The sequence below is a fragment of the Ornithorhynchus anatinus genome, chromosome 16 (assembly GCF_004115215.2).
Source record: "Ornithorhynchus anatinus isolate Pmale09 chromosome 16, mOrnAna1.pri.v4, whole genome shotgun sequence".
Taxonomy (NCBI): Eukaryota; Metazoa; Chordata; class Mammalia; order Monotremata; family Ornithorhynchidae; genus Ornithorhynchus; species Ornithorhynchus anatinus.
In genome coordinates this window covers 29,049,784-29,061,823 of record NC_041743.1, presented here as the reverse complement: position 1 = coordinate 29,061,823, position 12,040 = coordinate 29,049,784, and the positions used below count along the sequence as shown (strand labels likewise).

Below are 12,040 nucleotides of genomic sequence, written 5' to 3'. Positions count from 1 at the left end.
GTTAATGGCTGTGTCCCCCTCTAGACTGTAAGCTCATTGTAGGGAGGAAACGTCTATCTACCAACGGGGTTCGAATCCCGGCTCTGCCACTTGTCAGCTGTCTGACTTTGGGCAAATCACTTAACTTCTCTGGGCCTCAGTTCCCTCATCTGTAAAATGGTGATTAAGACTGTGAGCCCCACGTGGGACAACCTGATCACCTTGTAGCCCCCCAGCGCTTAGAACAGTGCTTTGCACAGAGTAAGCGCTTAACAAATACCATCATTATTATTACTCTCCAAGTGTTTAGTAGAGTGCTCTCAGTAAATACAGTAGATTGATATATCATCAGTGGTATTTACTGAGAGCTCACTTTGTGCAGAGCACTGTGCTAAATTCTTGGGAGAATCCGATATAAGAAAGTTGGTAGACATGTTCCCTTCCCACAGTGAGCTTACAGTCTAGAGATCTTTTAACTTTTTAAGATATGATTATCTTAAATAAAAAGGAAAACTTTCTGTAGTAGTTTATTAGTTGACTCTGAGACAAATGTTCATTGAAGAGATATGAATAGGCTTTACTGGTGGAGTCTTCATAGATATTAAATCTTCTAAGTGAGGATGAATAAATGCACATACAGAATACACAGGGCTGGGTGTCCCTTAAGCACTTTGATACCACAGCCCCACAGCCCCTATGTGTATATCCTCAAGCTGTTCTATTTTCCTTATTAATAATAGTAATAATAAAGATATTTGTTAAGCAGTTACTAAATGCCAGGCACAGCACTAAACTCTGGGGTAGACACAAGCAGATCAGTTTGAAAACAGTCCCTATACTGCAGAGGGCTCACAGTCTTAATCCTCATTTTACAGTTGAGGTAACTGAGGCACAGAGAAGTGAAGTGACTTGCCCAAGGCCACCCAGCAAACAAGTGGTGGCATCGGGATTAGAACCCTGGACCTTCTGACTCCCAGGCCCATGCTCTGTCCACTACTTCATGCTGCCTTATCTATTATGTATTTTAATATCTGTTTCCCCATGAAGACTGTATGATCCTTATGGACAGGGATCCCATGTTTTAATAGTATTGTACTCTCTCAAATGCTCAGTCCAGTGTTCTGCACACTTGAGGTACTCAATTCATACTACTAATTGATCGAATGATTGGTTCTTGGCTGTCAGTAAGAGAAATCATCTATCCCAAGCCAAATCTAGCCAATCATACCAGCTTCCCGAGAGGTGAATACAGACCACACCTCCAGGGCCTGTTCCTTTGTCCCAGACTTGACCTCCTGCTCTTCAATTTCCCAAAATGGAGACCAGGAACACTGGACCCAGTACAACCTCTCACCAACCTCCCTGGGAATTGTAATGAAATTTGAGAATTTGAGTTGGGAAGTCCTATAAAAATGCACATTATTTGCTAATCCAGAAATAATTCAGCCAGTTCTCTGCCCTCAAGTTAGTGCAACTCTTCTAAATGATGACCTCCAGCCCTTATATTCTCTTCTTTCATGTTTTGGTGCTATACTGTTGTGCAATGGCCCCAGAGAAGTGGGACCCTGAAAGTGCTGCCTTGAAAAAGGTTGATGGTGGGGGCTGTCCCAGGGATGGGGCTTGGGAGTAGAGGGTATTCTCCAACCTCCCTCATATGATGCTTTCATATGGGGGCATATATGTTGCGATCATTTGCCATTGAGCTACTTGGAGGGGTGTCTAGCTCATCTGGGGCTTCATTTGAGAATCCAAAAGGGTTATGTTTAGAGATTCTTCACTTTTCTTGCCCTGAGAGGATTGTCTATAAACACCCTCTTGGAGGTTAAGGGGAAGGGCAGGCTAAATGGGTTTTAGCTTCAATCAGAATATTGAAGAAGCATGGCCTATTGGAAAGAGAATGGACTCGCGAGTCAGAGGACCTGAATTCTAACTCTGGCTCTGCCAGTTGTCTGCTGTGTGACCTTGGAAAAGTCACAGTTTCTCCAAGCCTCGATTCCTCATCTGCAAAATGGGGATTCAATACCTGTTCTTCCTCCTCCTCAGACTGTGAGCCCCATGTGAGACCTGATTTTCTTGTATCTACCTCAGTGCTTAGTGTTGTGCTTGGCACAGAGTAAGTACTTAACAAATACCATTATTTTACTTCTATTGGCTTGATTGAACTGATGGATGCTGATTGGCTTCCTGGGGTCATATGACCATTCAGACCAGCTGATGTTTGTTGGCCTAGAAGCTGCTTCCCTGCATTCTACTGAGAGCATCCTGTGCACTGTGGAAGGTTTTAAATGAAGAGAAAGACTGAGTCTAATTCTTTCTATGAGGAGAGAAGGTAAGCTATCAGTAGGCCTGTGTGGGGGTAGTGAGAAAATCTATTCCCCCTCTGCATTTCTGTAAACTACCAAGTCTTGTAACCCCATGAAGGAGCAAGGCAGAGAATGGGCAAGGTAGGAACTGGCAGTGTTTTGCCCAGGAAATCCCCTGTTTGTGCTACTTTGTGCTACAGTGACCTATAGTCATTGATTTCTGAAGTTCTCCACATATCTTTATGGTATTAATTAAGCACTTCCTATGTGCCATCACTGTTCTAAGCAGTAGAAACTCCAATGTTTTAAGGAACTCAATCAGCTCTCTCCCCACTCCTTTTCCATGTTCTTCTCAAGCTAACCCATTTTCTGTACCTCACTTTCATCTCTCCAACTTTCAAAAACCTCTCTATGCCTCTCCTATTTCCTGGAATGTCCTCTCACTTTATAATACGAGTAGTATTTATATTTATCATGTGCTTTCTGGAGTGGGGGATACTGTATTAAGTACTGGAAAAAAATACACAGGTAAGAATTAGATATGGATCCTGACCCTCAGGATCAGAATCTAAAAATAAAAAGGCAGAGAGGGGACAGGGGACAGTCTACCAGGTCACAAATCTCTGCTTCTTCAAAATCCTTGTAATAAATGATAATGGTATTTGTTAAACACTTACTCTGTTTCAAGCCCAAGTACTGGGGTAGGTAAAATAGGAGTAGATCTGATATAGTCCCTGTCCCACATAGGTCTCACATTCTTAGAAGGAGAACAGGTATTTTACAGCTGTGGAATCTGAGGCCCAGAGAGGTTAAGTGACTTGCCCAAAGTCACATGATAGGCCAGTGGTGGAACTAAACTCAGAACAGCCCTCTTTCCCCAGGCCTGTGGTCTTTCTACAACATTATGCTGCCTCCCTTCCAGTGGGAGAGGAATGTTATGGACTCTTTGGAGCTAAAGAGGGGCAACTGCAGTTAGAGGTGACAACTTTCATTCATTCATTCATTCAGTCGTATTTATTGAGCACTTAATGTGTGCAAAGCACTGTTCTAACCACTTGGAAAGTACAATTCAGCAACAGAGACAATCTCTACCCAACAATGGGCTCACAGTCTAGAAGAATGTATGACCAGTATCCTAATGCAGAGGTTGTCGTCTGAGGTTATAGGAAGCCAGGGGAGGATGGAAAGATACGTCACAGCACTGTCAAGGCTACAACCATTATGCCACACACTGGAGACTGATATGGAACTGGGGCAGGAGCCTCAGCAAGAACAAGCAGCAGGTAATGAGATGCCTTGTTTAGTGCCCCAGGCTTTGAGGCTTACAAGAGCTGTTTTCATCTGTCACCAATTGATCTTCAGTTCTAGCAGAATGTCTGGACTTGGCTCTGGAGAGTGTTTCTGTTGGTTGGGTGGGAGTGAGGTGTGTGGAGGGGAAGAGGCATCAGTGGCTGGGGGACGGGCAGGGAGATAGGGATTTGGGATGGAAGGGATATATGATGGGGAGAACATGTTGGTAATAAAAATAATATTTGTAGTATTTAAGTGCTTATTACGTTCTTAAAACTGTTCTGAAAAATGAAGTAGATATGATCTAATGAGTTCAAACAGTCCCTGTTCTAAAAGGGCTCGCAGTCTAAGAGAGGGAGAACAGATATTGTATTACTATTGTAGTATTATTTTAATGATATTTGTTAAGTCTTTACTGTACAAAGGCGCTGTACTAAGTACAGGGGTAGATACAAGTTAATCAAGTTGGACTCAGTCCCCATGGGGCTCACAGTCTTAATCCCCATTTTACAGAAGAGGTAACTCTGCTGCAGAGAAGTTGTCATACAGCAGACAAGTGGCAGAGTCATGATTAGAACCCAGGTCCTCTGACTCCCAGGCCCATGCTCTGTCCTCTAGGCTATGCTGCTTCTCAAGGAGGGGTAACTGCTGTTCCTACTACTCCAAATAGCGGTAATTGAAAAAAGATTCAAAACTTCTGTTCAAAACCCTAAATTTCTGGAAAAGTTACAACAGCTTTCTGGTGATGAAGTAGTTTGCTGCTCAATAATCTGACTGGTTAAATTATTGCATAACAATATAACAGGACCTACTAAAATGTTGGGGTAATAGAATGGAAATAGGCTAGCCATATAAGCTGATTTTTGCAGTTTTGCTAGTATTTTTTATTGTTTTGAATAATGCTTGCTGCATTTGAAGAAATAGCTAGGACTGTTTTAGACCTTAATAAAAAATGAAAAAATTGGAGGTGAAAGGGCTTCATGATAAAAGCACTCCTTTCATTTACAGCTCCAGGCAGCAACGACAGAGAAGCCAAAGTGGATATGCGATCACAGAGGCGTGTGCAGGGGGGAGGAGACAAGAAGGTGAGCTGGGAGGAACTATACTGAAGCTTAATTCAAATCAAAACAGCTGAATGCCAATTTAGAACATAAAAGCCGTAAAGACGAGAGGGAAACAAGGAAAAACAAACTCCCCAAATCAACTGCAGCTAAGCGGCAAGGGAGGGATTGAAAAGTAGCCAGGTTGGGCCCAGTTGGCCTAGCGTTCTTTCTGGATCAGTGTCTCTGGAGACTGGCTGAGAAACCAGCCGGGGACAGTATAGGTTAGATGGCACTGTGGGCTGACATCATTGGTTCTGAGCCCATTTGAGTCAGACTCGCTGGTCAACCCTGGGAGTGTGGCTTCCTGAGCTACTGGGAACTGCCTGCATGGCTACAAGCTCCCTGCTGGCTACATGCTTGGGGAAGCTATAACTGGGGCCCAGAGACAATGCTTACAGAGGAAAGAACAGGGTTAGGAATTGTGAGACCTGATTTCTAATCCCAACTCTTCCACTTGCCTGCTGTGTGACCTTGGGTAATCCACTGAACTTCTCTGAGGCTCAGTTTCCTCACCTCTGTAAAATGGGGATTAAATACGTGTTCTATCTCCCTCAGACTGTGAGCCCCAGAGCCCCACTTGGGACAGGGACTGTCTGATTTTTTTTTTTTTTGTAATGGTATTTGTTAAGCGCTTACAGTGTGTCAAGCACTGTTCTAAACTCTGGGCTAGATTCAAGGCAATCAGGTTTGATATAATCCCTGTACCACTTGGGATTTGCAGTCTAAATCAGGAGGAGGTGTACTTAATCCCCATTTTACAGATGAGGTAACTGAGGCACAGAGAAATTAAGTGATTTGCCCAAGGTTATAGAGCAGACCAGTGGCAGAGGCGGGATTAGAACCCAGGTCCTCTGACTCCCAGGACCATGTTATTTCCATTAGGTCACAGTGCTTCTCTGATCTGATTATCTGTCCAGTGCTAAGAACTGTGCTTGGCGAATAGTAAGTCCCTAACAAATACTACCATTATTTTTATTATTTATTCTGCCCTTTTCTTCAGCTCTCCAACTAGAACTGACCACTTTTGTTGTTTGAACCTCCTTTAATCTCCACTCAGAAGCTATAAGAATGCAGTCTTGTAGCAAAAAGAAACTCCTGACTACAGTGAGTCGGAAAAGGTCAGATCGGTGTGTGCGTTGAATCTGGGAAGCGAGCTTTCCCTATTTGATTTTTTATCATTAAGGGCTCTTGTCATTTTCAAACAGCAGTCTACTCCCTTGACTTCTCCCTAGTTCTGGGATCTGAGAGGCAGCCCTGGTTACTGTGAATTTCCCACCATGCAATGTAGGCTGCAGCGGAGTGGGGATGTTTGCAAGCCCACAGCGGCCTGTTCGGTCGCCGACTCAGGCTTCCAAACAATCTCATCCTGGAGGCACCGGAGTGGGATCAGTTTTCTCTGTGGTGGCCCAGGGACACCAACCACCGTGTTTTGGTCAGGGAATGTCGAGAAGCAAATAGCAGAGGCCAGAAGGTAAAAATCACAGTTTACGAAAGGACCTTCAGGATTTTGCAAATTGCTGTTCTTACACTTGTTTCTTAGTTGTTGCCAAAAAGTGGTGTTTTCAGACACCTTCTTTTTTTTAAAGTGTGAAAGGTAAGATTTTACAATCCCTGTAGGATTCATTATATTGTCCTCTATGGGAATATATGTGCTCATGTATATAGATGTGTATATATACAATGTGGCAGCCTGCGAACACTACGTTAGATTCATTTATCCATCAAACTTTCAGTGATTAGACACGTTTAAGGTGGGGAGAAACATCAATCAGAGAAAATGTTGTTGGGCAAATTCTCAGTGAATGGACTAGAGAAGCGGGATTTATCAAGTGATAGAGGCAGAGGTGTTCCTGAGATTGATTTTATTCATCTTCCTTTAAAATAGATTCCTTTCTCACAGTAGCTGGGTCATGGATGTGGAATGTGCACTCCTTGCCTAGTTGGTATTTATTTTGAACTTCATGTCTCCCCAAAACTCCAAGGAGGAGAACCAGTCAGTCCTTTTCTCTTCCCTCTTTCCCATTCTTGGATGTCATGGGTGGGGACACTCAATCAGGGACCTTGGTAATTGCTTTCTCCGACTTAGGTTTGTATGTAGTAGTTGAAGTTTTGAGGCTCGGGCGGGTTGCAGAGAGTAGGATATGTGAGGATAAGAATACCCAGGAGGCTTGTGGATCATTCTTGGGCTGTCTCTTCTTGGGTTATAGGTCAGTTCATGTGGAATACAGTGCACAGAGCACTGTGCTTTAGACAGGGAAACCCATCCTGGGGGGCTAATCTCTGTAGGTTCTAGGGTTCCGGGAGCAGGAGGCAATCTGCATGCAGCTCTCTGATTGTCAGCATCAGCAGAAGTAGTAATGTCATCGATTGAGCAGTCCAGTAGGCTGCCCCGAAGGAGGATGGGTGATGGTGGTATTTGTTTAGTGCTTACTACATGCCAAACGTGGTTCTAAGCATGGGGTGTGGGTTGGAGGTACAGAAAAATTGGATTGGACACAGTCCCACATGGACTCAGTCTAAGTAGGAGGGAGAACAGGTGTTTCATCCCTATCAAACTGATGAGGAAACTGAGGCCCAGAGTAGTTAAGTGACTTGCCCAAAGTCACACAGCAGGCAAACTGTGAAGCTGGGATAAGAACCCATGTCCTCTGACGCCCAAGGTGGTACTCTTTCCTCTAACCCACACTGCTTCTCTAATGTGTGATTGTGGCTTGCACTTTGTCATACCAGAAGAGAAGTTGGATTGTTGATGACCTTGTAAAGCCCCCCAAATTGGACACAAGCACCTAGAAATCCCCTGCTACAGGCCAACCAGAGTGTGAGGAGACTATTAGTCTTGGAATGAGAAGATCTGCATTTTGTACCAGCTCTGTCACTGGCCTGGTGTCTACTTGTGTAAGCCATTAACCTCACTATCCCTCATCTGTAAACTGGGATGCATCCCAGAGATGTCGAAAGAACAGATAAGATCATCATTGTAAAAGTGCTTTGAAAACAGCTCCCTAAATGTATGGCTTTATAATTAATTTTCACAATTAACAACAACAATCTTAAGAAATCCAACCCCTATTTCGGTCCTCCTCTCTCCCGCCCTAGAACCCCACTTTACCAGCGCTACCCCTCTTCCCCCTCCCCCTACTCTTCCCCCCACCAAACCCCTCTTCACCCCCTCCCCCCTTCTCTCTTCCCCACCCATGCCCCATCCCAGTCCACTTGTCCCACCGCCACCCCTCATCCCCCTCTCCTCGTCCAGGGCCCCGCCACCTCCTTCCCATCCAAACCCTCCCCTCCCCCCGCCCTTCCCCCCCTCCTCCCCTTGCACCCACAGCTACTTTCAAGTGTGGCCTCTGGAACCCCCGCTCTATTACAGGCAAGCTACCTTTCATCCATGACCTTTTCCTCTCCCGCTCTCTCCTCCTCCTCGCCCTTTCGGAAACGTGGCTCTCTCCCGAAGACACGGTCTCCGCCGCCGCTCTCTCCAGCGGAGGCCTCTCCTTCTCCCACTCCCCCAGACTCACCGGTAAGGGAGGAGGCGTCGGCTTCCTCCTCTCGCCCCGATGCCGCTTCCGCACTATCCCTCCTCCCCCCTCCCTCTCCTTCCCCTCCTTCGAAGCCCATATCATTCGCCTCTACCACCCACTCCAGTTACTTGTCGCCGTCATCTACCGCCCTCCCGGTCCCACCTCCGACTTCTTCAACCACCTTGACCCCTTTTTCACCTTCCTCCTCTCCTTCTCTCTGCCCACTCTGATCCTTGGAGACTTCAACATCCATACGGATGTACCCGACGACTCCTCTGCCGCCCGCCTGCTATCCCTCCTCGACTCTGCCGACCTCCTCCTCCACCATACCGCGCTCACTCACCGACTCGGTCACACCCTCGATCTCGTCATCTCCTACCGCTGCACTATCTCCTCACTCACCAACTCTGAAATCCCTCTCTCTGACCATAACCTTCTCACCTGCCTCATCTCTCACACTCCCTCCCCCTGCAAATCTTCGCTACTGCCCCACAGAGACCTCCGCTCTCTCGATCCCATCCGTCTTTCCAATAGCATCTCTCCTCACCTTGCCGCCCTGTCCTCTCTTCCCACTCTCGACGATCAGGTCTCCGCTCTCAACTCCACCCTCTCTACTCATCTCGACTCTCTCGCCCCCCTTTCCCTCCGCCGCTCTCGCTCCACTAACCCACAGCCCTGGATCACCTCCTCCGTCCGCCTCCTACGCTCCTATGCTCGAGCTGCTGAGCGCTGCTGGCGAAAGTCCAAGCACCGAGCCGACCTCACACACTTCAAATTTATCCTTTCCTGCCTTAACTCTGCCCTCTCCTCCGCCAGGCAAAGCTTCTTCTCCTCCCTCATCGACACCCATGCCCGTCACCCCCGCCGATTGTTCCGGACCTTTAACTCTCTCCTTAGGCCCCCTGTTCCTCCCCCTCCCCCATCTCTCACCCCTAATGATCTGGCCACCTATTTCCTCACAAAAATCAACACGATCAGGTCTGAGCTCCCCAAAGTCACCCCTCCGCCTCTCCCCTCCCCCCCAACAACCCCCTCCCCTACTTTCCCATCCTTCCCTGCAGTATCCTCAGAGGAGATCTCCTCCCTCCTCGCAAGTGCCACCCCCTCCACCTGCGCCTCGGACCCCATTCCCTCTCACCTTCTTAAAACCATCACCCCTGCCCTCCTCCCTTCCTTAACTTCTATTTTTAACCACTCAATCTCCAAGGGCTCCTTCCCCTCTGCCTTCAAACATGCCCACGTCTCCCCCATCCTAAAAAAACCCGCTCTTGACCCCACTTCCCCCTCCAGTTATAGTCCTATCTCCCTACTACCCTTCCTTTCCAAAATCTTAGAACGAGTCGTCTACAATCGATGCCTAGAATTCCTTAACTCCCATTCTCTCCTAGACTCCCTCCAATCTGGCTTCCGTCCCCTCCACTCTACCGAGACTGCTCTCTCTAAGGTCACCCATGACCTCCTTCTTGCCAAATCCAATGGCTCCTACTCCATTCTGATCCTCCTTGACCTCTCTGCTGCCTTTGACACTGTCGACCATCCCCTCCTCCTCCATACCTTATCTCACCTTGGCTTCATGGACTCTGTCCTCTCCTGGTTCTCCTCTTACCTCTCTGGCCGATCATTCTCAGTCTCCTACGCTGGAGCCTCCTCCCCCTCCCATCCTTTAACTGTTGGAGTTCCTCAAGGGTCAGTTCTTGGCCCTCTTCTGTTCTCCATTTACACTCACTCCCTCGGTGAACTCATTCGCTCTCACGGCTTTGACTACCATCTCTACGCAGATGACACGCAGATCTACATCTCCGCCCCTGTCCTCTCCCCCTCCCTTCAGGCTCGCATCTCCTCCTGCCTCCGGGACGTCTCCACCTGGATGTCGGCCCGCCACCTAAAACTCAACATGAGCAAGACTGAGCTCCTCATCTTCCCTCCCAAGCCCGGTCCGCTCCCAGACTTCTCCGTCACCGTGGATGGCACGACCATCCTTCCCGTCCCGCAGGCCCGCAATCTCGGTGTCATCCTTGACTCGTCCCTCTCGTTCACCCCACACATCCTATCCGTTACCAAGACCTGCCGGTTTCACCTCTACAATATCGCCAAGATCCGCCCTTTCCTCTCCACCCAAACGGCTACCTTACTATTACGGGCTCTCGTTATATCCCGGCTAGACTACTGTGTCAGCCTTCTCTCTAACCTCCCTTCCTCCTCTCTCGCCCCGCTCCGGTCTATTCTTCACTCCGCTGCCCGGCTCATCTTCCTGCAGAAACGATCTGGGCATGTCACTCCCCTTCTTAAACAACTCCAGTGGTTGCCTATCGACCTCCGCTCCAAACAAAAACTCCTCACTCTAGGCTTCAAGGCTCTCCATCACCTTGCCCCTTCCTACCTCTCCTCCCTTCTCTCTTTCTACCGCCCACCCCGCACGCTCCGCTCCTCTGCCGCCCACCTCCTCGCCGTCCCTCGGTCTCGCCTATCCCGCCGTCGACCCCTGGGTCACGTCCTCCCGCGGTCCTGGAACGCCCTCCCTCCTCACCTCCGCCAAACTGATTCTCTTTCCCTCTTCAAAACCTTACTTAAAAATCACCTCCTCCAAGAGGCCTTCCCAGACTGAGCTCCTCTTCCCCCTCTACTCCCTCTGCCATCCCCCCTTTACCTCTCCGCAGCTAAAGCCTCATTTTCCCCTTTTCCCTCTGCTCCTCCACTTCTCCCTTCCCATCCCCACAGCACTGTACTCGTCCGCTCAACTGTATATATTTTCGTTACCCTATTTATTTTGTTAATGAATTGTACATCGCCTTGATTCTATTTAGTTGCCATTGTTTTTACGAGATGTTCTTCCCCTTGACGCTGTTTAGTGCCATTGTTCTTGTCTGTCCGTCTCCCCCGATTAGACTGTAAGCCCGTCAAACGGCAGGGACTGTCTCTATCTGTTGCCGACTTGTTCATCCCAAGCGCTTAGTACAGTGCTCTGCACATAGTAAGCGCTCAATAAATACTATTGAATGAATGAATGAATGAGTAGTTTTGTGGCAACTCTTCTTACATGTTCTAGGTCCTGCTCCACTGATCAATGTAAGATCCAATGTTTATCCAGGCTACTTATCCGAGGTGAGCCAGGAAGGCAAAGAAGATCAACTGAGGTTCGGATTATCCCTCTGGGTGGCTCCATCCCCATGGTGACCATTCAGTGTCCTCTCCGTGGACAGAGCAAATCAACAATTCAACAGGCTTCATTTCCAATTGGGAACATCTCCTGCTCTTCCCATTCTGGGTGTTCTTAAGGGCTTGGTCTGCCAATTTGATGTGGTTTCTTGCAAAAGAGACTAATAAGCCTCAGGGACTGGATGCTTTTTCTATTTTACTATTTCAAGGCACAAGGTTATTGAGACCTATCTAGTAATGGAGAACAAAAGCAGAGGAGGAAATAACTATTTGTAAACCAAAAAAAAACTTTGGTAACTACAGAATCTCTGACATTAGGCTTATTTGGGTTTCTTGAATCCCAGATAAGATTCTTTTAAATTTAATTTCTGTTGACGTGTTGTTTCAGGGCTAAGTTTGATTAAATTTGATTCCTTTGGTTTTCTGGTTGGTCTCTGGCATTACTCAGTCTCCCTAGGGAAGGAGGGAACTAGGACAGAATTTCTGTTTTCCACCATTTCCTGGAGCAGTCCCTCCTTTCCCCAAAGCAGGGATAACATGGTGTCTCACTGACCAGAACCCAGTAGGTCCAATGATGTGTGAGCAACACTGCTCCGGAAAAATCCTACCAGCATCTTGAATGGATTCTTTTAGAGGTGTATCCATCCACAACTGAGGCCCAAAAACCTTCCGTGTGAAGCCCGTGGAG

At 47.5% G+C, this 12,040-nt stretch overlaps 1 long non-coding RNA gene across 1 annotated transcript; it reads left to right on the top strand.

The window, feature by feature from the left end:
* Positions 1–2,207: 2,207 nt before the first annotated feature.
* LOC120638905 lies at positions 2,208–11,733 on the top strand. Its single transcript, XR_005660944.1, has 4 exons — positions 2,208–2,308; positions 3,449–3,565; positions 4,581–4,657; positions 11,243–11,733. It is a non-coding gene; the product is annotated as an uncharacterized LOC120638905 (long non-coding RNA).
* The last annotated feature ends 307 nt before the right edge of the window (positions 11,734–12,040 follow it).